The sequence below is a fragment of the Vigna umbellata genome, chromosome 1 (genome assembly GCF_029865625.1).
Source record: "Vigna umbellata cultivar VRB3 chromosome 1, Vumbellata_1.0, whole genome shotgun sequence".
Lineage (NCBI taxonomy): Eukaryota > Viridiplantae > Streptophyta > Magnoliopsida > Fabales > Fabaceae > Vigna > Vigna umbellata.
The window spans coordinates 73,719,937-73,743,763 of record NC_142165.1 but is presented as its reverse complement, the minus strand read 5'-3'; the positions used below and the strand labels follow the sequence as shown (position 1 = coordinate 73,743,763).

Here is a 23,827-nt window from a genome sequence, read left to right as displayed (position 1 = left end):
TAATGCTTGATGATGCTTTGATATTGAGTGATGTTGAGATTTTGCACATTATATGCTTATACAGATGGTTCACAAGCTTTGTGAGCAAATGCATGATGTTGTGATTGTGATTATGATACTAAGCAGGATGTGTATATGTGGAATGTGAATGAGCTTATATGTGAGGCTTTGAGCTCCAGAGTTGTTGTGATTGAATGCTATTACTTTGAAAGTATGAATGACTTTGCCCAGGTTTTCTATGATTGAATCAATTGCTTGTTTGCATCATATGATCAAGGCCATTTGTTGGTAACCCTTTTATTAGCCAAATGTATGATTTTAGCCCCATAAAAGAGAGCACTATGTGTTCTATCCTTTGAATCCTTAGCCTTGAACATAATTTGAAAACCCCTTGTGAAAAGCTTTACCTTGAGTTAAGTAGAAAATATCTGGTGGTATTGATAAATGTTCAAGTTTGGGGTTGTTGGGAAATTTAGAAAAAGGAAAAATAAAAAGCATTGAGCTAAGAACTAAGTATGTGAAAGAAAAAAGAAAAAGAGAAAGAAAAGAAAAGAAAAAGAAAAGCTCAATGCAAAAGGAAAGTTGGGAATAAATAAAAATGATTGTGTTAGATGATTCTCTTAACTCAAGGGTTTTGTGATCTGGAAAAACCAATTTTCTTGTTAGCCCAGCGACATTATAAGCCATTGAGAAGTCCTTGTGATGATGCACGTTTGTGAATGTATTTGATTGTGGTTAAATGAAAGGCAAAGCCAATTCATGTGACATTGTGATAGTAGAGTGAATGAGTGAATACCTCTTATACACTTGTGTGCTTGAGTGAAACACTTTATCTAGTGAGGAAAGATTCCATGAGCACATGAACATCCATGCTTAGTTGAGTGATCATTCATGAAAAGTAGCATTGGTTGGATATTAGGTGATTGTGTGAACACTAAAGCATGTGCATGTCTTGATTGAAGTCTTTGTCATGAGCTTAATTTAGTACTTACTTATCTTGAAAAGAGGATTTTTGAATAGGGTAAACCATTATATTAATTGGTAGAAGATTGAGTTACATCTTGTTTGCTTGAGGACAAACAAAGTTCTAAGTTACGGGTTGTGATAACAGTTGAAAAACTGTTATTTTCATGCCTAAAATTGATACTAAAAGCACCCTTTAACACTTAGAAACTTGCTTGGAATCATGTTTTTGCTTATATTTTTGGAAATAAGAGAGTTGGACAGGTTTATGCTTGATTTTAGTGTTTTATGCAGGTTTTAAGGTGAATTTGATGAAAGAAGTGAAGAAGGATAGAGATGGAATCAGAAAAGAACTCAAAAAGTGCAAAAGAAGAGAAGCCACAAATACCGATCAGCGCCATTTTACCGCTGAGCGACACTACTTAACACTCGCTGGCACCGGTGAGGGGTGAAAGTGCAGCTGAGGGGAAGAATTCAACACATGAACTTACCGCTGAGCGCCATTATTTTGGGCTTGGGCCTACTTTTCTGTAATTTTTAGAATAGTATATAAGCTTTAGGATGTCCTAGGGTTTGTATCTTTGGCAGAGTACGAAGCAAACACACACCTTTCCAGCCCTTGGAGGAAGATCTTGGATGCTAAGGCTACCTACTCAATTTTCTAGGGTTCTATCTTTCACTCTTTCATTGTATTTCATCTAGTTTCATCATGAATATGGTGAACTAAACTCTTCTTGTTGTTGGGGAATCAATGTATTCTTTTGAAGCTCTCATATATGGAATTTTGTGTTTAAACATCATATTTATGATACATGTTTTCTTTCATCATTAGTTAGGGTTTTTCCTCTTTGCTCAAAGCATGCATTGTTTAACTCATTCGATGTTATGATTATTGGTTTTATTGATATGGACACATACGGTAAAATCTAGATCCAGGAAAACTCTCCCAACAATAGTATAAACCTAGACATAGGACTATGATGGTTGGTTGTCGTTAAGCTTCCGTTCACTATAATGCATGATTAATTGCTAGGGAGACAAGACATCGGGTTTAAGGTAATTTAGAGAGTAGCATTAACATTGATGAAAAGAATGATGAATTCCTAAAATATATGAGAGTGGATAAGATGAAATTGATTGCCCCAACAACATACTCATCCACATATTTCAATTCACGTGTTTTGTTTCTTCTTTCTCATTGATCATCACATGTATACATGTTTAGTTTTTGTCTTTTGCATATGAAACTTAGAACAATTTGTTCTCAAGTCTTAAATAATCAAGAAATCATATAACTAACTAGGTCGTGAGTCCTTTGGGAGAACGATACTTGGTCTTACCGAGTTTATTACTTGATACGATTCGGTCACACTTGCCGAGGGTTAAACAAGTTTTTGGCGCCGTTTTTCGGTGTTCATAAATTTGTCATCAACTGTCAGGCCCACGCCAACAACACCCACGCACCACCCCACACCTTGCACACCATGACGTACCCTGGTCGTTCGCACAATGGGGGATGCATATAGTCGGTCTGTTCTCAACAGGCCGGGCGTAGAAGATGTTCCTCCTCTTGGCGATCGATTATTTCACCAAGTAGGTGGAGGCTGAACCCTTGGCAACCATAACGGCATCGTAGGTCCAAAAATTCTGCTGGAGATTGGTGTGTCGATTCGGTCTTCCTCGGACGGTCGTCACATACAACGGCTGGCAGTTCATCGATAAGAAATTGGGCGAGTTTTATAAGGGTCTGGGGATTAAGCACGTCAGCAGTTTGGTGGAACACGCCTAGACAAACGGTCAGGTAGAGGCCATGAACAAGACCATAGTGGCCGAGCTAAAGAAAAGATGGGGTGAGAGGAAAGGAGCATGAGTTGACTTGCTCCCGGAAGTATTATGGGCTTACCGGTGCACTCCGCATGGGACGACCGGCGAGACACCTTTCAACTTGACATATGGCACTGACGCCATGTTACTGGTCGAATTAGGAGAACCCTCTTTGCGGCGCCGGGTGGAGGACCTTCAATTAAACGATGAAGAGCTGAGAGTGGAACTCGACTCCTTGGAAGAATGAAGAGACCGGGCGACATTAAGAGCCAAAGCATGTAAGCGAATGGTGGAAAGAAAGTAAAACTCTAAAGTCAGGCCCAGAAACTTCCAGGAGGGCGATCTGGTATGGAGAAAGACGGGGTAGCCCAAATAATTGGAACGCTACACACCTAAAATTTTACTTCAGTTGATAGTTGTTTTTTAGTGTACATTTTACTTTTGAAACGATTAATACAATGACATGTGCCCCCCTCTTTTCACAAAGATTTCTACGATAAGGACATATTCTTGTAAAGCATTTAATCATAAAAGAAGTCCAAGTTGATGAACGGGGAGTTCCAAATGGAACTTGATAACAGTTGCAAAACTGTTACTTTTATACTTAAAATTGATATAGAAAACAACCTTTATGACTAGAAACTAGCTTCGAATCATCCTTTTGCTTATGTTTATGGAAATAAGAGAGTTTCACTTTATGCTTAATTTCCTTGTTTTTGTAGGTTTTTGGAATGATTTGAAAGAATGGTTGAAGTATCAAGGAGTTGTAGTGCAGAAAAGTAAACCAGAATGCAGAAAAGTAAACCAGTCAACCAGAATGCTGAAAAAGTAAACCAGAGCGAGTTTTGGGCCAGTTTTATGAGATTTTATGATATGTTTTGTGCCTGGTCCCGTTTTCTATTATTTTTATGTCTTATTTAAAGACCCAGATGTTTTAGGGTTTGTATCTTTTGATGGCTTAAGCACAGAAACACACTTTTCACCCCTTGCGGGTAGATTTGGGGATGGTTACAGCTCTCCTCTTCTCTTTCTCGAGTTTTTCTATCTCTTTCATTCTTTCATTCCATTATTCATCTAGTTCTTCCATGACGATGGAGGGCTAAACCTTATTGTTGTTGGGAAAGATGTAACCTTCTTAAACTCTCATGTATTGAATTTGTTCTTCAAGATCTTTTATAAGATACATGCTTTCTTTCATTAATTATTAGGGTTTTTCCTCTTTACTCAAAGCATGCATTGTTTAACTCATTCGATGTCATGATTATTGATTTTGTCGATATGGACACATACGGGGAAATCTAGAACTGGGGAAATTCTCCCAAAAGCAGTATTGCCTAGACATAGGGATATAAGGGTTGGTTGCCTTTAAGTTTCTGTGCTTCAGAATTAATTATTAGGGATGCTAGGAATTGTATGAACTCATAATTAAGGATAGGCTTTCTTCACTGAGACATCGAGTTTAAGGTAATTTAGAGAGTGGCATTAACATTAATGAAAAGAAACACGAATTCATAAATGCATGAGAGTAAATTAGATTAAATCTAAACCCCAACAACAATATCATCAACTTCATCCATTCTTTCTTGTGTTTAACCTCAATTGATCAAATTGCATTCATGCATTCATGTTTATTTTATTGCATTTGCATTCAAAATCCAAAAATATGTTCTTTAGAGTCTTAATTAGTTGAGTAATCACATAATTGTTTAGTGTCGTGAGTCTTTTGGGAAAACGATACTTGGTCTTACCATGTTTTATTACTTGATACGGTTCGGTTACACTTGCCGAGGGTTAACAAGTTTTTGACTCTTTTTTGGGGATTGAAGATTTGTTCATCAGAACCACTGTCAACTTGGTCAGGCAGTGAAGAAAGAGTTCTTCCCGACGAACCACTGCTGCCCGGAACCTACGAAAATCCAAGTTGATGAACAGGAAGTTCCAAAAAGGAACCACTGTCAACTTGGCCGGGCGGTGAACGGAGAGTTCTTCTCGAAGAACCACTGCCGCCTGGATCCTACGGAAATCCAAGTTGGTGAACGGGGAGTTCCAGAAGGAACCACTATCAACTTGGTCGGGCAGTGAACGGAGAGGTCTTCCCGGATAACCACTACCGCCTGGATCCTGGGAAGTTCAAATTGATGAACAAAGTTTCAAACGAACGCTATTGATAAAGCTAGCAAGATAATAATTTCAAACGACCGACGGGAAAGTAATAATAAAACGAATTGAAGAAAGTAAAATTGTATTGATGTGTAGGGGATATATAAAAAGTCCACCAGGGGACGGTACGACCAACACCTAAATAGGTTATGATGTGGGCTGACCGACCACATGAACAAATACATCGAGATATTTAAATCAAAAAGCAAAAACCCCTAACTAACTAACTACTTGTAAAATCATTCGGCCCCACGACCATCATCAACACCACCGGTAGCATTAGTATCCTCAGCATCCTCGACTGCCTCATCAACGTCCTCAACCTTCACCCTCTGATCACCGACACCGACGCTTGAAGGGTCCTCCAACTCCTGCGGCTCATCCTCGGCGGTCGGGGCGTCAAGGTGAACCAGGACCCCATCAAAGACATCTTTTTCAATGTTGAATCCCAAGCCATAAGGCTCCCAGATCCCTGCCAAAACGGACGCCTGACAGAGAGCTTTATTAAAACCCTCCTCGTGTTCAAACATGATGCCCGCCTCCAGCTCGGATACCTTCTCTTTGGCCTTCGCCAAATCATCCGCTAGCGCCCGGTTCTTCTGAAGGAGTTTGCCCTCCGTTTTCTTTTGGCGGGTGACTACCACCTTCAGCTGCCCGCACTCCTCCTACAGCCGGTCACGGTCAGCTCGAGCATCACGAAGCTGATCCGTGGCTTCGGCTAAATTCTTTTTGACCTCGTCCAGCTCGTCCTAGAGCTCATCGTTCTTCTTACCAGAGTCATCTTGGGCCAGCAGCATCTATTCCATTGCCACCTGAAGATCCTTAGAGACCTTCTTCTCGGCAAGCAGCTCTGCCTTGACCAAGTATCAAGTAAGACTAAGTATCATTCTCCCAAAGGACTCACGGCCTAGTTAGTTATATGATTTGTTGATTATTTAAGACTTGTGAACAATTGATTGTAGGTTTTAAATGCAAAAGACAATAATTAAACAAGTATGCATGAATTTGATCAATGGAAAAGAGGAATACAAACACTTTAATGAATTAGATGGATGAGTATGTTGTTGGGGTTATCAATTTCATCTTATCCACTCTCATATACTTTTGGGAATTCATCATTCTTTTCATCAATGTTAATGCCACTCTCTAAATCACCTTGCAAGAAGGCCTATCCTTAATTACGAGTTCATACAAATCCTAGCATTCTAATAATTAATTCTGAAGCGCAGAAGCTTAACGGCAACCAACCCTCATATTCCTATGTCTAGGCAATATGCTATTGGGAGATTTTCCCCGGATCTAGATTTCCCCGTACGTTCCCATATCGAAAAATCAATAATCAATAATGATGAAAGAAAGCATGTATCTTAAAATAAGATGTTTAAACACAAATTCCATATATGAGAGTTTCACAAGATTACATTGATTCCCCAACAACAATACAAGGTTTAGTTCACTATATTCATGGTGAAACTAGATGAACAATAATAAAAGAATGAAAGATAGAACCCTAGAAAGAGAAGTAGGTAGCCTAAGCATCCAAGATCTTCCTCCAAGGGGTGGAAAAGAGAGTGTTTGCTTCGTCTCCAGCCAAAGATACAAACCCTATGACGTCCTAAAGCTTATATATTATTCTAAAATATACAGAAAATTAGGCCTAAGCCCAAAATAGTGCCACTCAGCGGTAAGTGCGTGAGTTGATTCTTCCCCTCAACGGCATTTTCACCCCTCAACGGAGCCAACGTGATTTCCTGAGTGCCGCTCAGCGGTAAACTGGCGTTGAGCGGTACTTGCGACTTCTCCTTTTGCACTTTTTGAGTTCTTTTCTGATTCCATCTCTATCCTTCTTCACTTCTTTCACCAAATTCACCTTAAAATCTGCATAAAACACTGAAATCAAGCATAAACCTGTCCAACTCTCTTATTTCCAAAAATATGAACAAAGGCATGATTCCAAGCTAGTTTCTAAGTATTAAAGGTTGCTTTTAGTATCAATTTTAAGCATGAAAATAACAGTTTTTCAACTGTTATCAGTAGACATTTCCAACATTGTGTTGGTCAATTCAGCCTCCGAAAGCGGCTCTATCAACGCCCGTTGCGAAGAACTCATGTGGAAGTTCGTCTGGTCGCTCATGTTGAACGCGGGGCTGAATACCCCGCCCGGCAGCGGTCGAGAGGAGGACCCCTCTTTTCCTTTACGGGACTTCTTGGATGTCGAACGGGAAGAGGACCCTTCTTTCTCCTTAGGCCCCTTCTCCCCCTCTTTGTGCCCTTTTCTCTTCCTCACGAGGGGTACGGGAGAAGTGGTGGCCGCCTCAGAGGAGGGATCTACGAACAGGACCGGTAGGCTCTGGGGGCTTGTTTTACACAGCGACAGCGACGCCTTCAGTAACGTTAATGGCGGGATCGGGCTGAGTGTCAGCCGGAGTAACCTTCGGCATCCGGCTAGTTGAAGACGCACGTGTGACGATAGGAGGACGATGGGGGTCAATTTCATCTTATCCACTCTCATATATTTTAGGAATTCAACATTCAAATCATCATTGTTAATGCCACTCTCTAAAGTACCTTTCAAGAAGGCTTCTCCCTAATCACGAGTTCATATAATTCCTAGCATTCCTAATAATTAGTTCATAAGTGCAGGAGCTTAACGACAACCAATATAATATTGGGAGAAATTCCCCGGATCTAGACTTCCCCGTACGCGCCCGTATCGACAAAACCAATAATCATGCATCGAATGAGTTAAACAATGCAAGCATTAAGCAAAGAGGAAAAACCCTAACTAATGATGAAAGAAAGCATAGATCTTAAATAAAAGATGTAAAAACAAATTCCATATATGAGAGCTTCAAAAGATTACATTGATTCCCCAACAAACATACAGAGTTTAGTTCACCATATTCATGGTGAACCTAGATGAATCACAATGAAAGAATGAAAGATAAAACCCTAAAAAGGTGAAGAGGAAGCCTCAGCATCCAAGATCCTCCTTCAAAGGGGTGGAAGAGAGAGTGTTTTCTTCGTTCCAGCCAAAGATACCTAACCCTAGGAAACCCTAAAGCTTATATATTATTCGTAAATTACAGAAAATTAGGTCCAAGCCCATAAAAGTGCCGCTCAGCGGTAAAGTACCGCTCAGCGGTAAGTGCATGAGTCGTTTCTTCCCCTCAGCGGCCATTTTGCCCCTCAGCGGACCTCCCGTAAGCTCCTGATTGCCGCTCAGCGGTAAACTGCCGCTGAGCGGTGACTTCGGCTGCTCCTTTTGCACTTTTTGATGTCTTTTCTGATTCCATCTCTCTCCTTCTTCACTTCTTTCACCAAATTCACCTTAAAACCTGCACAAAAACACTGAAATCAAGCATAAACCTGTCCAGCTCTCTTATTTCTGAAAATATGAAGAAAAGCATGATTTCAAGCTAGTTTCTAAGTGTAAAGGTTGCTTTTTGTGTCAATTTTAAGCATGAAAATAACAGTTTTTCAACTGTTATCACATCCCTCAGCGGACCTCCCGTAAGCTCCTGATTGCCGCTCAGCGGTAAACTGCCGCTGAGCGGTGACTTCGGCTTCTCCTTTTGCACTTTTTGATGTCTTTTCTGATTCCATCTCTCTCCTTCTTCACTTCTTTCACCAAATTCACCTTAAAACCTGCACAAAAACACTGAAATCAAGCATAAACCTGTCCAGCTCTCTTATTTCTGAAAATGTGAAGAAAAGCATGATTTCAAGCTAGTTTCTAAGTGTAAAGGTGGCTTTTTGTGTCAATTTTAAGCATGAAAATAACAGTTTTTCAACTGTTATCACAACCCCAAACTTAGAACTTTGCTTGTCCTCAAGCAAACAAGATATAACTCAATCTTCAACCAATTCATATGATGGTTCACCACATTCAAAAATCCTTCTTTCAAGACAAGTAAATACTCAATTTAGCTCATCATCAAGACTTCAATCAAGATGTGCACATGCTTTTAGTGATCACTCAAACACATACTATCCTACAAATGCTATTTTCATGAATGATCAATTAACTAAGCAAAGATGTTTTTATGTGTTCATGGAATCTATCCTCACTAGATAAAGTGTTTCACTCAAACACATAAGTGTATAGGAGATATTCACTCATTCACTCTACTATTACAATGTCACATGAATCAACTTTGCCTTTCATTTAACCACAATCAAAAATACTTACTAGCAAGCATCATCACAAGGACTTTTCTATGGCTTATAACGTGGTTGGGCAAACAAGAAATTGGTTTTTCTAGATCACAAAACCCTTGAGTTAAGAGAAACATATAAACACAATCATTCTTATTTATTCCCAACTTTCTTTTGCATTGAGCTTTGCCTTTTCTTTTCTTTCTCTTTTTCTTTTTCTTTTCACATACTTAATTATTAGTTCTTAGCTCAATGCTTTCAATTTCCCTTTCTATTTTCCAACAACCCCAAACTTGAACATTTGTCAATACCACAAAATATTTTCTACTTAACTCAAGGTAAAGCTTTTCAACAAGGGTTTTCAAATCATGTTCAAGGCTAGAGGTTCAAAGGATATAACACATAGTGTTCTCTTTTAGTGGGCTCAATTTATGAATTTGGCTAATAGAAGGGTTATCAACAAATGGCCTTGATCATATGATGCAAACAAGCAAGTAATTCAATCATAGAAAACCTGGGCAAAGTCATTCATGCTTTCACAGTAATAGTATTCAACAATAACAACTCTGGAGCTCAAAACCTCACATATAAGCTCATTCACATTCCACATATAACATCCTGCTTAGAATCATAATCACAATCACAACATCTTGCATTTTTTCACAATGCTTGTGAACCACCTGTATAAGCATATAATGTGCACATTCTCAACATCAATCAATATCAAAGCATCATCAGGCATTACTTATCAAACAATAATCATAAGCAAACCATCATAACAAACAAAATTTCCAATTGAGTACATCAAATCCTATTCTAAAAACATAAGTGATTGATAAAACAAATCCTACTCTAGTGCTTTGAAAAACTCAGCCCCATCAATGATGCTCTCTCCCAACCCCAAACTTAGATGGAAAACTAGTGAGAAAGTGAGTGGAAGGGAGATTTTCTAAAGAGGAATGAAAGGAAAAATGTAGAGAACCTTTGGAAAAATGTTTAGGAGTGTGTGTGCAGAGAAGAATCTAAAAATAGAGGCCAAACTGTGACTTAGGGTATAAAATACCCTAATGGGCTCGGGTTCCGCTAAGGGGCAACCTAAGCCCCTTTTACGATACCACCGCTCAGCGGCACTTTCGTGTTGTGCTTTTCTTCTTCCTAGCTTACCCTAGGTGCCTTCTACTCATGCCCCTCACTTGCTCCCTGCAATTAATTTCTCAAATCACTCAAACATTCAATCCCTATCATGCAACTAAAGCAGAATGAAAACAAACAATACAGATAAAATCAATCAACTGGGTTGCCTCCCAGGTAGCGCTTGTTTAACGTCACGAGCCTGACCCAAACTTTCAAGGATCAACCAACAACATCATTGTGGAAAATTGTTGCACCTCTCCCCCTAGATAGGGTTTGAGACGTTGACCATTCACCACCCAACTTCTCTGTGGATCATCAGCAGCTGGATTAAATATTTCAATTGCTTCATGCGGATGCACTTCTTTTATCACATATGGTCCTGACCATTTTGACTTCAGCTTCCCAGGAAATATCTTCAATCTTGAATTGAACAATAGTACCTGTTGTCCTGGATTGAAAACTCTATTCACCAACTTCCTGTCATGATAAAATTTAATTTTGTCTTTGTAAGCCTTGGATGAATCATATGCATGTAATCGCATTTCTTCAAGCTCCAAAATCTGCCGTCTGCGTGTGCATTGAGTTTCATAAGGATCAAAACTCAAGAATATCAAAGCCCATAATGCTCTATGCTCCAATTCTACTGGCAAATGACATGCTTTCCCATAGACTAATTGAAATGTTGATAATCCCATAGACGTCTTCATTGTTGTCCTATAAGCCCAAAGAGCATCATCCAATTTGAGAGACCAATCCTTTCTTGATGAAGTCACTGTTTTTTCCAGGATCCTTTTTATCTCCCTGTTAGACACCTCAGCTTGTCCATTAGTTTGTGGATGATAAGGTGCAGCTACCTTATGTTTTACTCCATAGTGTTTGAGTACTTTCTCTAGCTGATAATTGCAAAAATGAGATCCTCCATCACTGATCAACACTCTTGGAGTGCCGAAACGTGAGAATCTGCCTCTTCAAGAATTTAATTACCGTGCTAGCATCATTTTTAGGACAAGTTAATGCTTCCACCCATTTACTCACATAATCTACTGCTACCAGAATATATTCATTGTTGAAAGATGAAGGGAAGGGTCCAACAAAATCAATACCCCAACAATCAAAAACCTCAACCTCTAAAATACCTTGTAAAGGCATCTCATGACATTTAGTGATTGTCCCTACTCTTTGACATTTATCACAATTTCTAGCATGATTATGGGCATCTTTAAACAAAGTTGGCCAATAAAATCCTGATTGAAGAACTTTTGCTGTTGTTCTTTCTCCATTAAAATGTCCTCCATAAGGTGAATCATGACAATACCAGAGAATTCCTTCTGCTTCTTCATTTGTAACACATCTCCTCAGAAGATTATCTGCTCCAATTTTGAACAAATAAGGATCATCCCAAACAAACTGCTTGGCATCATGCAAAAATTTCTTTCTTTGTTGCCAAGTTAAGTCTTCCGGCATGACCCTTGCAGCTTTGAAATTAGCCATATCAGCAAACCAGGGTCTCTGCTGAATATACATGAGTGATTCATCTGAAAAAGATTCCCAGATTTCAGACTCCTTGCTAGTTACCTCATTGTTGACTAACCGTGACAAATGATCAGCAATTAAGTTTTCACTTCCTTTCTTATCACGGATGTCTACATCAAATTCTTGCAATAGTAATACCCATCTAATCAGACGTGGCTTAGAATCTGGTTTTGTCAACAAATATTTGATAGCTGCATGATCTGTATAGACAGTCACCTTGGATCCAATAAGATAAGGTCTAAATTTCTCTAGAGCATACACAATAGCAAGAAATTCTTTCTTTGTGGTAGCATAATTCAATTGAGCATCATTCAGAACCTTGCTAGCATAATAAATTGGATGAAACTTTTGTTCTTTCCGCTGGCCAAGGACAACTCCTATTGCATAATCACTTGCATCACACATTAATTCAAAATTTTGATTCCAATCTGGCGCTACAATTACTGGAGCTGACACTAACTTCTTCTTCAATGTATCAAAAGCTTTCAGACATTCTTCATTCATTACAAAAGGCGCATCCTTCATCAAAAGATTACTCAATGGTTTAGCAATTTTTGAGAAATCTTTGATGAATCTTCTATAAAACCCAGCATGACCAAGAAAACTTCTAATCCCCTTTACATTTGTTGGTGGAGGTAGTTTCTCAATGACTTCTACTTTAGCTTTGTCTACCTCAATTCCTTTAGCAGAAATTTTATGCCCCAATACAATTCCTTCAGTTACCATGAAATGACATTTCTCCCAATTAAGAACAAGATTTGTCTGAACACATCTTTTGAGGACAGTGTTCAAATTAGCCAAACATCTTTGGAAAGAATCTCCAAAAACTGAGAAATCATCCATGAATACTTCAATGCATTTTTCTAAGAGATCTGCAAAAATTGCCTGCATACACCTCTGAAACGTAGCTGGAGCATTACATAATCCAAAAGGCATCTTTCTATATGCAAAGATACCAAAAGGACAAGTAAAAGTCGTCTTCTCCTGGTCTTTTGGATCTACCACAATTTGATTGTATCCCGAATATCCATCCAGAAAACAATAGAAAGCCTGCCCTGATAACCTTTCTAACATCTGATCCATGAAAGGAAGAGGAAAATGATCTTTCCTAGTAGCTTTATTCAGCTTCCTGTAATCAATGCACATACGCCAGCCAGTAACTGTCCGAGTAGGAATAAGTTCATTCTTATCATTATAAATTACTATCATCCCACCTTTCTTTGGAACCACCTGTAAAGTTGGATTTGCGGAGGGGGGGAGCAGACATGGTATCTGGCAAAAACAAAAAAATTCAGCCACGTTAACACTCAATCATCCTTCGGGAGCGGGCGAACTTCAAAATAGCGAAAGAAAATTGGGATTGTCCGATTTACGCCAACCGCCAAACACACCGCCAAGAATGCCTGGACGGCCGCCCAAGAGTTCGGATGTAGCTATACAGAGGCGACATTCATTTCCCGGAGAACGGCCATTTGAAACTTAGTAAACGGCACCCAGACGCATAGTTGATCGAAAAGATTGGCATACATAAAGAAAAATTCATCCAGACTCGATCCCTTCCCGTGATAAAGTCGCTCATTCCTTAGGCCGACTCCCACCCGAATTAGTCGGCCGATTCTCCATGTCAATGCCTTTTTAGTACCATACTTCGACGCGAAAAGGCTGACATCATGAGGTGACCAGTCATACCCCAGAATTACAGTCCCGTCACCGTTCGACTCTAATGGCGAGCCATTTACTGGGATACCACCCTTGAGAAGGTGGATGGGTATCCCATAGATAATCCTTTTATCCGCATCAGTACGGGGATTAGGCTCCGGCCCCGGAGACCGGACAGACTCTTCCAAGAAGGAAGACGACACTGAGTTCGGACGGACTCTTCCATCAGAACCACGCTCGCCATCACCGTCCATCGACCTCCTGCCACTTCTGCCCAATGACTCCAAAGAAGACTCAACCTGGACGACCGCCATTTATTACCTGAAGAAAAATGAATGCTCTAAACTTGAAAGAAGAAGGAGAAAGTGAAAATGACAGTGTCCTCATCCTCTATTGATAGGAAAAAATTTCTAACCGTTGACGAAGACGGGCGGTCAACGGCCGGAGCCCACATACATGTAGTCAAGATTCCAACCAGTATCAAACCAAACGTTCACTAGGGCTTGGGGGCTTGTGTACCATATGCACCAGACGGTCTGAGAGCAATATAACGGCCGGTGTTTCTTCAATCTTTTTACTCCTCTGATAGCATTGCCGGACGGCTGGCATCAGCACTCACCACACATTGTGCGACCCGACCATTCATCCTCCTACTCGAATGAGTAATGACGGTATGTCGTACGGGCGGTTGTGTAAGGCCGGCCAGTCGATAACCTGGATCATTAAGACTAGGATTAAGGTACATGGTGATTAGAGCCATTGGGCTGAAATTGTGCCGTGATTAACTTTTCACTAATCTCAAGCCCATGGCGAAAATTATAAATACAAGTCAGAGGTGAGTGGTAGATAGGTTCATTTACTACACATTCATTACTATTTCATTGAATCGCCAAACGGTTCCTGTACTGACTTTAGCATCAGAGGATCTTTGACAGGTTCCCTCCCGGACTGAAGAACGAACAACAGAGCTTGGAGCAAGACCGAACGGCTGAAAGACAAATTGTGAAGGGGATTGGTGACTCAACCTGAATAATCGAAATATTACTAATTTTTCATTAGTATAATAAGTTTGTTTATTTTTATTATTTACCACTCAATTTATAGCTATTGAAAATTTGTTGGAAGCATATATTTTAAAGTTATGCTTTAATTTTAAGATATATTTGCTTCTTCTTTTGTTTTACGTTTTCACTTATTGTTAGAATAAAAGTTATAATTAATAATAAGTAAAGCCAACTCCACTACATTATTCAAAGGATCAACTCGTCCCAAGAAATTTCTTTAAATATGCAAGAATTATGTTTCACAAAAATAAAAACATTCCAAGGTTAGCACAAATTGTTCATTATAACAATATTTATACAACTATATTATTTATACAATTATATTCCAAGCTATTTGTTATAGATACTATACAACTATATTATACATATAATTTGATTACATTGAATAGGAGATATATGTAATTGGATTACAATATAATTTATAATATACAATTATTTAATTGTAACTATTACGTTGGTATTGGTAGGTTAATGTATTAAATAAATAAATAATAAAATGTGTATTTATTTACCTTATTAATTGTTTTAACCTTAAACGCTCATTTCCAAACACTAGAATATTATCATATCTATTTAATTATAGGTATCCAGGTATCACTACCTAGAGTTAACCATTTCAATAATAATAATAATAATAATAATAAGGGTTAAATATGTTTTTAGTCCCTAAACTATCAAGCAAATTTGTTTTTAGTTCATCTTTCAAAGTAAGGTACAATTTGATCTTTTTCCTTAAAGAAACTATAATTTTTGGTCCTCCAAAATCAACTGCGTTAAAAATCCGCTAAGGTTGCTAATGGCGATACCACGCCATTTTCTTTTTTCTGACATGAATAAACTTTTCCCAGCTTTTTTCCCTTCCTCTGCCTCCCTCTTCCTCAATCTTCTCCTTAAACTCCTTCTTAGAAATCATCACATCCTTCAACCTTTTCACCGCCATCAACGGCCCTGCCTCAAGCACCGCCTTCCACCACGCCGTCACGGAAAACCCTCCGCAAGGAGAGAATGGAGAAGAGGTGACCAGAGAAAGAGAACAAGAGAGAAAGACTAACTGTAGCGAGAGAACAAGGTCAAAACATCGTCGATCTCAAGTTTTCTCACCTCATGAACCTTAACGAAATCCATAGCCTCGTTCAGCAGGTTCGTTCCTCAACTCAAAATACGATCTCCACTTTTTATTCAAATCTTTTTCTCTTATAAGTCCTTATGATTCTTAACGAATCATTGATCTGTTAATGGTGCGGTTATTGAATTTGCATGTTATTATTGTTATGTTGTGAATGGAAGGTGTGCTTCTCCTGTGCATCTTTGGCTTGGTGGCTGCGACGGGGAAATGGATAATGCTTAGTTCCTGAAAGCTTTGTTATGTGAATCTCTACAAATTAGTCTCTGGGGATGAGATTAATCTCTACAAATTGGTCCCCCTGTTTCGAACTCCCTCATGGCCGCCATAAAGCGCTCACAGGCGAACCAGCGATGCCACTCGGATAGCTTCCACCTTATGCAGATGATGCAACAGCAGCATCAGACGTCGTTGTTGAAAGTCAAACTCAAACACTTCATTTTGTCTATTCTCGACGACCCTATTGTGAGTTGCGTCTTCGGCGAAGCTGGTTTCAGAAGCTACGACATCAAGCTCGCACTTCTTCAACCACTTCCACCTTCAAGAATCTTCTCACGGTTGACCCCTCCGGTTTTCCTCTACAACCTCGAACCGGTTCAGAAGACCGATTCTCGGCTGGACGAGAATTGGCGCAGAATCGTGGAGGTGGTGACGAGGAAGAACAAAAGGAATCCTCTTTTGATGGGGGTGTACGTGAAAAGCGCTCTGAAGAGCTTCATCGAATGCGTGAAAGCTCAAAAAGGTGGGGTATTGCCCTGTGAGTTGAATGGGTTGAGGCAGGGTCGTCGGCTAGGCTGTGTTCATTTTCAGGTATTGTACTGTTAACATGTATTTGTGAGGACAGATTTTAAACTGATTTCATGTTCGTTTGAAATGATTAGCGAGCAATTGAAAGCGAAGAAAAGCGAGATAAGTGAATTTTTCAATCTTTGATGATATGCGCGGATTTGAAATGATTCATGATCAAATGTCCACGTTACCCCATATTACCCCTGCTTTCATGGATTCAGCTGATATTCACCCAATCACAACTTATGAATGTCTCTAGCGGGAGCATCCAAGTAAGCAAGTGATGTAAAAGTAATCACTTCTATCAAATTAATTTTTTTTTATATATAAACGTAAAATCTTTATAAAAACAAACATTTTGTTAATTAAGTCATACTTTACAAATTAGGGTATTTTTCAACACTGCTTAAATACCATTCATTGATATATGGGATAAGGTCAGAGTCACTTTCTATTTTTGTTTTCATTTTATTTCATAATGACTTAATCATACGTTTCATAAATAGCTGTAGAAAAATAAAATAATAAACATAATGTTAATAATAATAAAAATAAACATAATACAATTTTTGTTCATGTTAAAAATTAATTTTTATTTTTTCTCTTCTTATAATACTTTTTAGGGTTAAATATGTTTTTAGTCCCTAAACTATTGACCGTTTCTGGTTTTCGTCCCTCCTCCAAAGTAAGGTACAATTTAGTCCTCAATCTTTAAAAAACGTTCGTTTTAGTCGAAAAAACGAACGTTTTGAGGACTAAAACGAGGACTAAAAACAAAATTTTGAGGACTAAAACGAACGTTTTTCTAAAGAATGAGGACCAAATTGTACCTTACTTTGGAAGAGGGACGAAAACCAGAAATGGCCAATAGTTTAGGGACTAAAAACATATTTAACCCTAATTTTTATAATTATATATAATATTAACAATTACAGTTTTATATTAATTTTATTACTAAGGATATTTTGGTAATCTTCAATTTCTACCAATTAAACTAATTTTTTAAATTTGTCACATTAATCAAATCCTACACTAATTCTCACAAACTTTACTTCCAAATCCACTCTCAATTACCCACAAATCCACTCAAAAAAACAACAAAAAAATTACCCTCAAATCAACTCAAATCTATTCAAATCATCTCCCCCAAATCATCTCTCTCAAATCCCTACAAAAGAACAAAGCCCTAGGGAGTTCGATTTGGAGGATTTGTTCGGGGCTTCGGTGTAGGTTTTGGGGAAAGGGACTTTCGAGATGGCGTGGAGGAAGGCGGTGCTTGAGGCAGGGTCGGTGGTGACGGTGAAAAGGTTGAAGGATGTGACGATTTTTGAGAAGGAGTTTAAGGAGAAGATTGAGGAAGAGGGAGGGAGAGGAAGGGAAAAAAGCTGGGAAAAGTTGATTTGTGTCAAACAAAATAAAATGACATGGTATCGCCGTTAGCCACCTTAGCAGATTTTTAACGCCGTTGGTTTTGGAGGACCAAAAATTATAGTTTCTTTAAGGAGAATGATCAAAGTATACCTTACTTTGAAAGATGGACTAAAAACAAATTCGCTTGATAGTTTAAAAACTAAAAACATATTTAACCCTAATTATTATTATTATTATTATTTATCATGAAAGCCTCACTAGTAAAAAAACAGTCTTAGAACGCGTCTAATATGCCTCGGTTTTGCAAGACCCGGTGCCTATACACTATACTACCTCGGTTACGAAAAAAACCGAGGCATAAAACCCTCTGCAACTCACCTGCTGCCGCTGCTGATCTCTGCTGCTCTCTGCTGCTCTCTGCTGCTGTCTGGAGTCAGACTGACCAAGGGATACCGCCTCGGTCTTTTGCAGAACCGGTGTCTAAAGTGTATATGCTTCGGTCTACATGGAAACCGAGGCATAAAAGTCTCTGATACGACCTCGGTTTGTTTGGAGCCGGTGCGGGATTGCGATACGACCTCGGTTGTGAATGAAACTGAGGCATATACAATTATTTTGAATTTTTTTAAAGATGTTTAGGCATCGGGTTTGTGTAGAACTGTGTTAGTAGCTTGCATACGACTTCGGGTTTCTGTGCAACCGAGGTAATAGTGTTTTCTTTATTTTTCCAAACGCCGGTTACTGTGCTTTGTCTTCCACCCTCGTTTCAGAGAGTTTCTCTTCCACCAGCCCTTCTTTCTCTTCGAACAGCGCAAACCTCGGTTGCGGTTTCGATTTCTCTCCGACCAAAGACCAAAAGCGAACTGCTGCAAGCCTCGGTTTCGATTTTTGTCGCGGGTGGCCTTTGTCGTCTTCTTCGTGCATCCATCGCCGTGCCGCTACAGTTCCACCCGCTCCTTCACCTCCATTGTCTCCGGCGAAGCGCTGTCCAGGTTGGGTGGCTCTATTTCTCTCGCGAACAGTATGAGTATTCTCTCCAAGCGTTGCTTCTGCCATCGTTCCCGCCTCTCCACCGTCGCTCCACTACCTTTGCTGCCGTTGTTTGCCGCCACGGTAAGTTCTTTACAATTTCATTTGTCTGTGGTGATTGATATTTGTTTGAATGAAGAAAGGAATGTCTGTGGTCATTGATATTGGTTTTTTTCCCTGATTTTTTCCCTTGATTGGAATTAATTTTCCCCTTGATTGTTTGAATGAAGAAAGGAATTAGTGATTCTGTAATTAATGCACCAGATTTTCGATCCATGCTTGGCTTATTTCTTATTGTATCGAGACAGTGGTGGTAGTATCTCTGTTGTGAATGTTGTTCTTGGCGTGTACGTTGGGTGGTGGAAGCTGACGATTCACGAAATGGGACCCAAACTTGGAACAGCGTCAAGTGTTTTTTGTTTGGTGGTGGAAGCTGATGATATCTTTCCTTTGTTTTTTTTTTTTACCTGCCTTTGCTGTGAAGACAAAAATGATAAACTTTGAAATTTGTATTCTTTGTTATTCTCTTTTGTGTATGAGATATCCTTCTGTTTTGGAAAATAATACAAAATGTAGCAGGCAAATCATATATTTAAACTTCATTTATATAGTTCAAAATTATTAAATTTTTGAATTAGATAATCTATTACTAATAGGTGTATTACTAATAGGTGTATTAGTAATCGATTACCAGAGTTGCATATTACAAATCATGCAGTTGGTAATCAATTACAAATAGACTGTAATCAATTATAAACAAACTTTAAACAATTACCAAAGTTAGACTAGTGTACAAAAAGCAAAATGCTGCAACTTTTGAGATAGCACCAACTTCACCAACCAATTATGCAATCCACACACAATTTTAAACCACTTTTCGAAATTCATAGCCTAACCAAAATGAAACATTACCACTTGCTCATACCATATTAAAATCCAAACCCATAACATATAACAGTCCAAAGTTTTCAAGACATACCTACCCTCGTGCTTTCTAATTCATTCTCAAACTCCTATAATTTAGCAGTGCACACCATTCCAAAATGTCACTCCACACTTCATACAAGTTACAAGCCCATCAAATTTGCATTAAAACCATTCCAAAACAATCAGCATAATCACAATTGCAATACATACCATAAGAAACCTCATTCTGCAGCAAAAGACACCAATTTCCATAAATTTGAAGCATCAAAAATAGAACAATTTAATAGATTTCACCTTCAACTCATTTTATTCAACCCAAACACTCAATTCAAATAAACAAATCAATTACAGGTTCAGAAACAACATTTCATTGCATAGATAAAAGTTAAGAACAAACTTTCATATGAAAAAAATTAAAATTAACTTTCCTTACCTTAACTTAAATTCACAAAAACACCTCGTAGTTTTCGCTCACTAAGAACCTATATACACCCACAAGAAGATCAAATTAATAATCGGAGAACATGGTTAGACTCCCCAATATGCAGAGAATCCATGAGAGTAGAGAAACCCCATAAGCAATTCAAAAAATTTCAGAAAACAAGAAAATCCAAATTAAACTCCTAAAAATAAGGAAGAAAAGAGATATACTCTATTCTAGATTTTGATCGATAAGATTTGTATAACTCTTTTGTGAAAATTCCAATTATGAGTCCTAATAAAAAAAAGGTTTAATACCCAATTTTGTCCCCAGTTTGGTTCGAAAATCTCAATTTAGTCCCTCTATATAAAAGTAATTGTAATGGATCCTTACTTGTAATTATGTGAGTCAAATTAGTCCCTTCCGTTAAATATAGGCAAACGGAGTTAATGGACTGATGATGTGGCAGTAGTCACTCATTAGGTGTCAACACGTAATTGAGATTGTGCTTACGTGGTGTTAGGGCACCTGATTTTAAAATTGGGTTTTAATTAGAAATTGGGGAGGTTTGGACGTGCGATGAAGATGAACCCCTCCCTGGGCTGCCGGTGTCGGAGAGAGCAGTGGCACGGTGGATTGAGTCACGAAAAAAAAAAACAGTAATTTTTTGGGAGATCTCTCTTATGCAGACAATCATCCAAATCATGATAATGTTAGATGGGATACATGGGGAAGATTCGTAGAAAGAAATAATGCTTATGAACCTTGGATTTGGGCTACAGGGAACCACGAACTTGACTATGCTCCTGAGCTTGTAAGTTTTCTACTCTTTTTTTTTTGTATATAATGATGTAATGAGTTCAGGACCTAAGACTTCATTAAACCAAACATCTACCCCTAAATGTACTCTAGTAAGTTATTTCTTGGGATTATTTGAAATTAATTTTATCCACAAAGTCGTTCCTCAAATTAGAAATTATGACTCCCATGTTATGCTGCTTCTACCAAGTGCAAATTTTAATTCAGAAGCAAATCCTAAAGGCCAAAATTGATGATGCTTTTCAGGGTGAAACAGAACCTTTCAAGCCTTTCTGCCACCGTTACCATGTCCCTTACAAGGCATCAGGAAGTACTGAACCCTTTTGGTATTCTGTCAAGATAGCTTCGGCACACATAATAGTTTTGGCTTCATATTCAGCATATGGTAACTATTTTAAGCACCCTTTTCTCTTGACATTACCTTTTAATGTTCAAGTTTTGCTTAATGTTTATAACGTACAAGTTTTACCTGTATGTTTCATATATTCACCTTCTCTGCACTAATGTAATTTTCCTTTTGCAGGTAAATATACTCCTCAATATGAATGGCTTGAGGCACTAATGTAATTTTCTCTGCAGTACAGCATGACAAATCCACAACCTGAGTACTCTGCATATAGGGAGGCGAGTTTTGGGCATGCCATTTTCGAAATAAAGAACAGAACACATGCTCACTATAGTTGGCACCGAAATGAAGATGACGTTGCTGTTACAGCTGATTCCATGTGGTTTTTCAACAGATTCTGGCATCCTGTTGATGATTCCACAACAAAGTGAACCAATCAAAGCTTATAGTAGCTGCTAGAATGCGGTTATTTGACAATCGGTTGTTAGTTGGGATTGGAAAAGACATGTATATTCTCAATTAAGAGTAGTTAGGCCTTGTAGAAGTTCTGCAATGTCCGAACTTTTCAGAAAATTGATTTATTTTTTGCTATTTTTTCTAGTAAAGACAGTTTATTTCCAGTTCATATCAGTATGTTTCAGTAGAGTATTAATTTCTTGTTAACATATCAGTTTAATTGTTGTTAGTTAATGCACTTTCGTTATTGAAATAAATTCAATTTTTTTGTCTCATTTCTGTTTCCCATGTTTCAATTTTCTTTTCTTTAATATAAAGTCTGACGGTTTCTAAATTAGGTGACTATTTCTTTAGAAGTTGATTTGGGTATTTATTTAAAAAGAGCTTGTGTGTAGATGTTGGAAAAAGAGTTCAAACAATTTATGGTGTTTACTATGCCCTAAATAAATGCTCATATGGTGGAAATGAGGTATTTTGAAGTGGTCTATCTGCCAATGGAGAACCTATTGGGTGCCTGTCATAACTCCAACTACATAGAAACAAGAAATGTTCAATATTTACTCATGTCATCATGGAGATGGACCAACTACATCATATTGTATATTGAACATCCTCATTTGTCACTCAATTGATCCTGTGATATGTTTTGCCGGTCTGTCCTATGAGGTTTATTGACCTTAAATAAATGCTGGTTTCCAAGTGAATTTGCAACATGATTAAAAACAGTAATCAAAAGATTCTCATCTCCTATGCTTTTCTTACCTTTCTCTTGTTCAGAAATCACAGGCTTAAGTTAGGAATACAGAACAAATCTGGCCTTGTGAAGAACTCAAAACCACATATATTATTATTAGTATCTGCTACCACAACATATCCTGACAAAGTGAATAAAGAAAACTGCCCAGTTGGATCTAACGTCAATGAAATCAGAACAACCATGACAAGGATACACAGCAAGGCCTAATTGCACACCATCTGAATTAATCACAAAGAATGAAAACTATCATCAAACAAAGCAATAGCACACTCATATGTCAATAGCTTAAGTTTTGTCTAACTTAACATCACCAGTTTTTGTTTTATGCACCAAATTTTCAGCTTTCAACGGACAAGTATCTGATCATTCAACTGCAAAAAGATTGAAACCAAAAGCTTCATAAAGAATATAGAATAATATAATTTCATTGGATTGTCAAACTCGATTATACAAACATCCAAAGAAAAAAAGAGGGAAAAAAATGAAAATCAAGCCATGGACATGTTGGAGAGTCTACTAGGGGTTGGTCTGAAATTCAACCATCTAAGTCCTAAACGTTTGGGTGGTGTCAGTGCTCTCCTCAGGATCTCTTTGCTCGCCACACGTTTCTTCAGAGTAGAAAACTTACAAGCTCAGGAGCATAGTCAAGTTCGTGGTTCCCTGTAGCCCAAATCCAAGGTTCATAAGCATTATTTCTTTCTACGAATCTTCCCCATGTATCCCATCTAACATTATCATGATTTGGATGATTGTCTGCATAAGAGAGATCTCCCAAAAAATTACTGTTTTTTTTTCGTGACTCAATCCACCGTGCCACTGCTTCTCAGATCCTGTCTGCTCTCTCCGACACCGGCAACCCAGGGAGGGGTTCATCTTCATCGCACGTCCAAACCTCCCCAATTTCTAATTAAAACCCAATTTTAAAATCAGGTGCCCTAACACCACGTAAGCACAATCTCAATTACGTGTTGACACCTAATGAGTGACTACTGCCACATCATCAGCCCATTAACTCCGTTTGCCTATATTTAACGGAAGGGACTAATTTGACTCACATAATTACAAGTAAGGATCCATTACAATTACTTTTATATAGAGGGACTAAATTGAGATTTCCGAACCAAACTGGGGACAAAATTGGGTATTAAACCTAAAAAAAACATGTGAGAGGTATGAATGAAAGATTAAAGAGAGAAAACTAAGAAAATGAGGCTTGAAGGACACGTTCTTTTTTAGAATTAAGGTTACTGTATAAGTTAGATTTTTAACTAGAATTTTAACATGAAGCCTAACA

At 38.3% G+C, this 23,827-nt stretch overlaps 1 pseudogene; it reads left to right on the top strand.

Moving 5' to 3' along the window:
- Positions 1-21,133: 21,133 nt before the first annotated feature.
- LOC148206266 (purple acid phosphatase pseudogene) lies at positions 21,134-21,751 on the top strand (annotated as a pseudogene).
- The last annotated feature ends 2,076 nt before the right edge of the window (positions 21,752-23,827 follow it).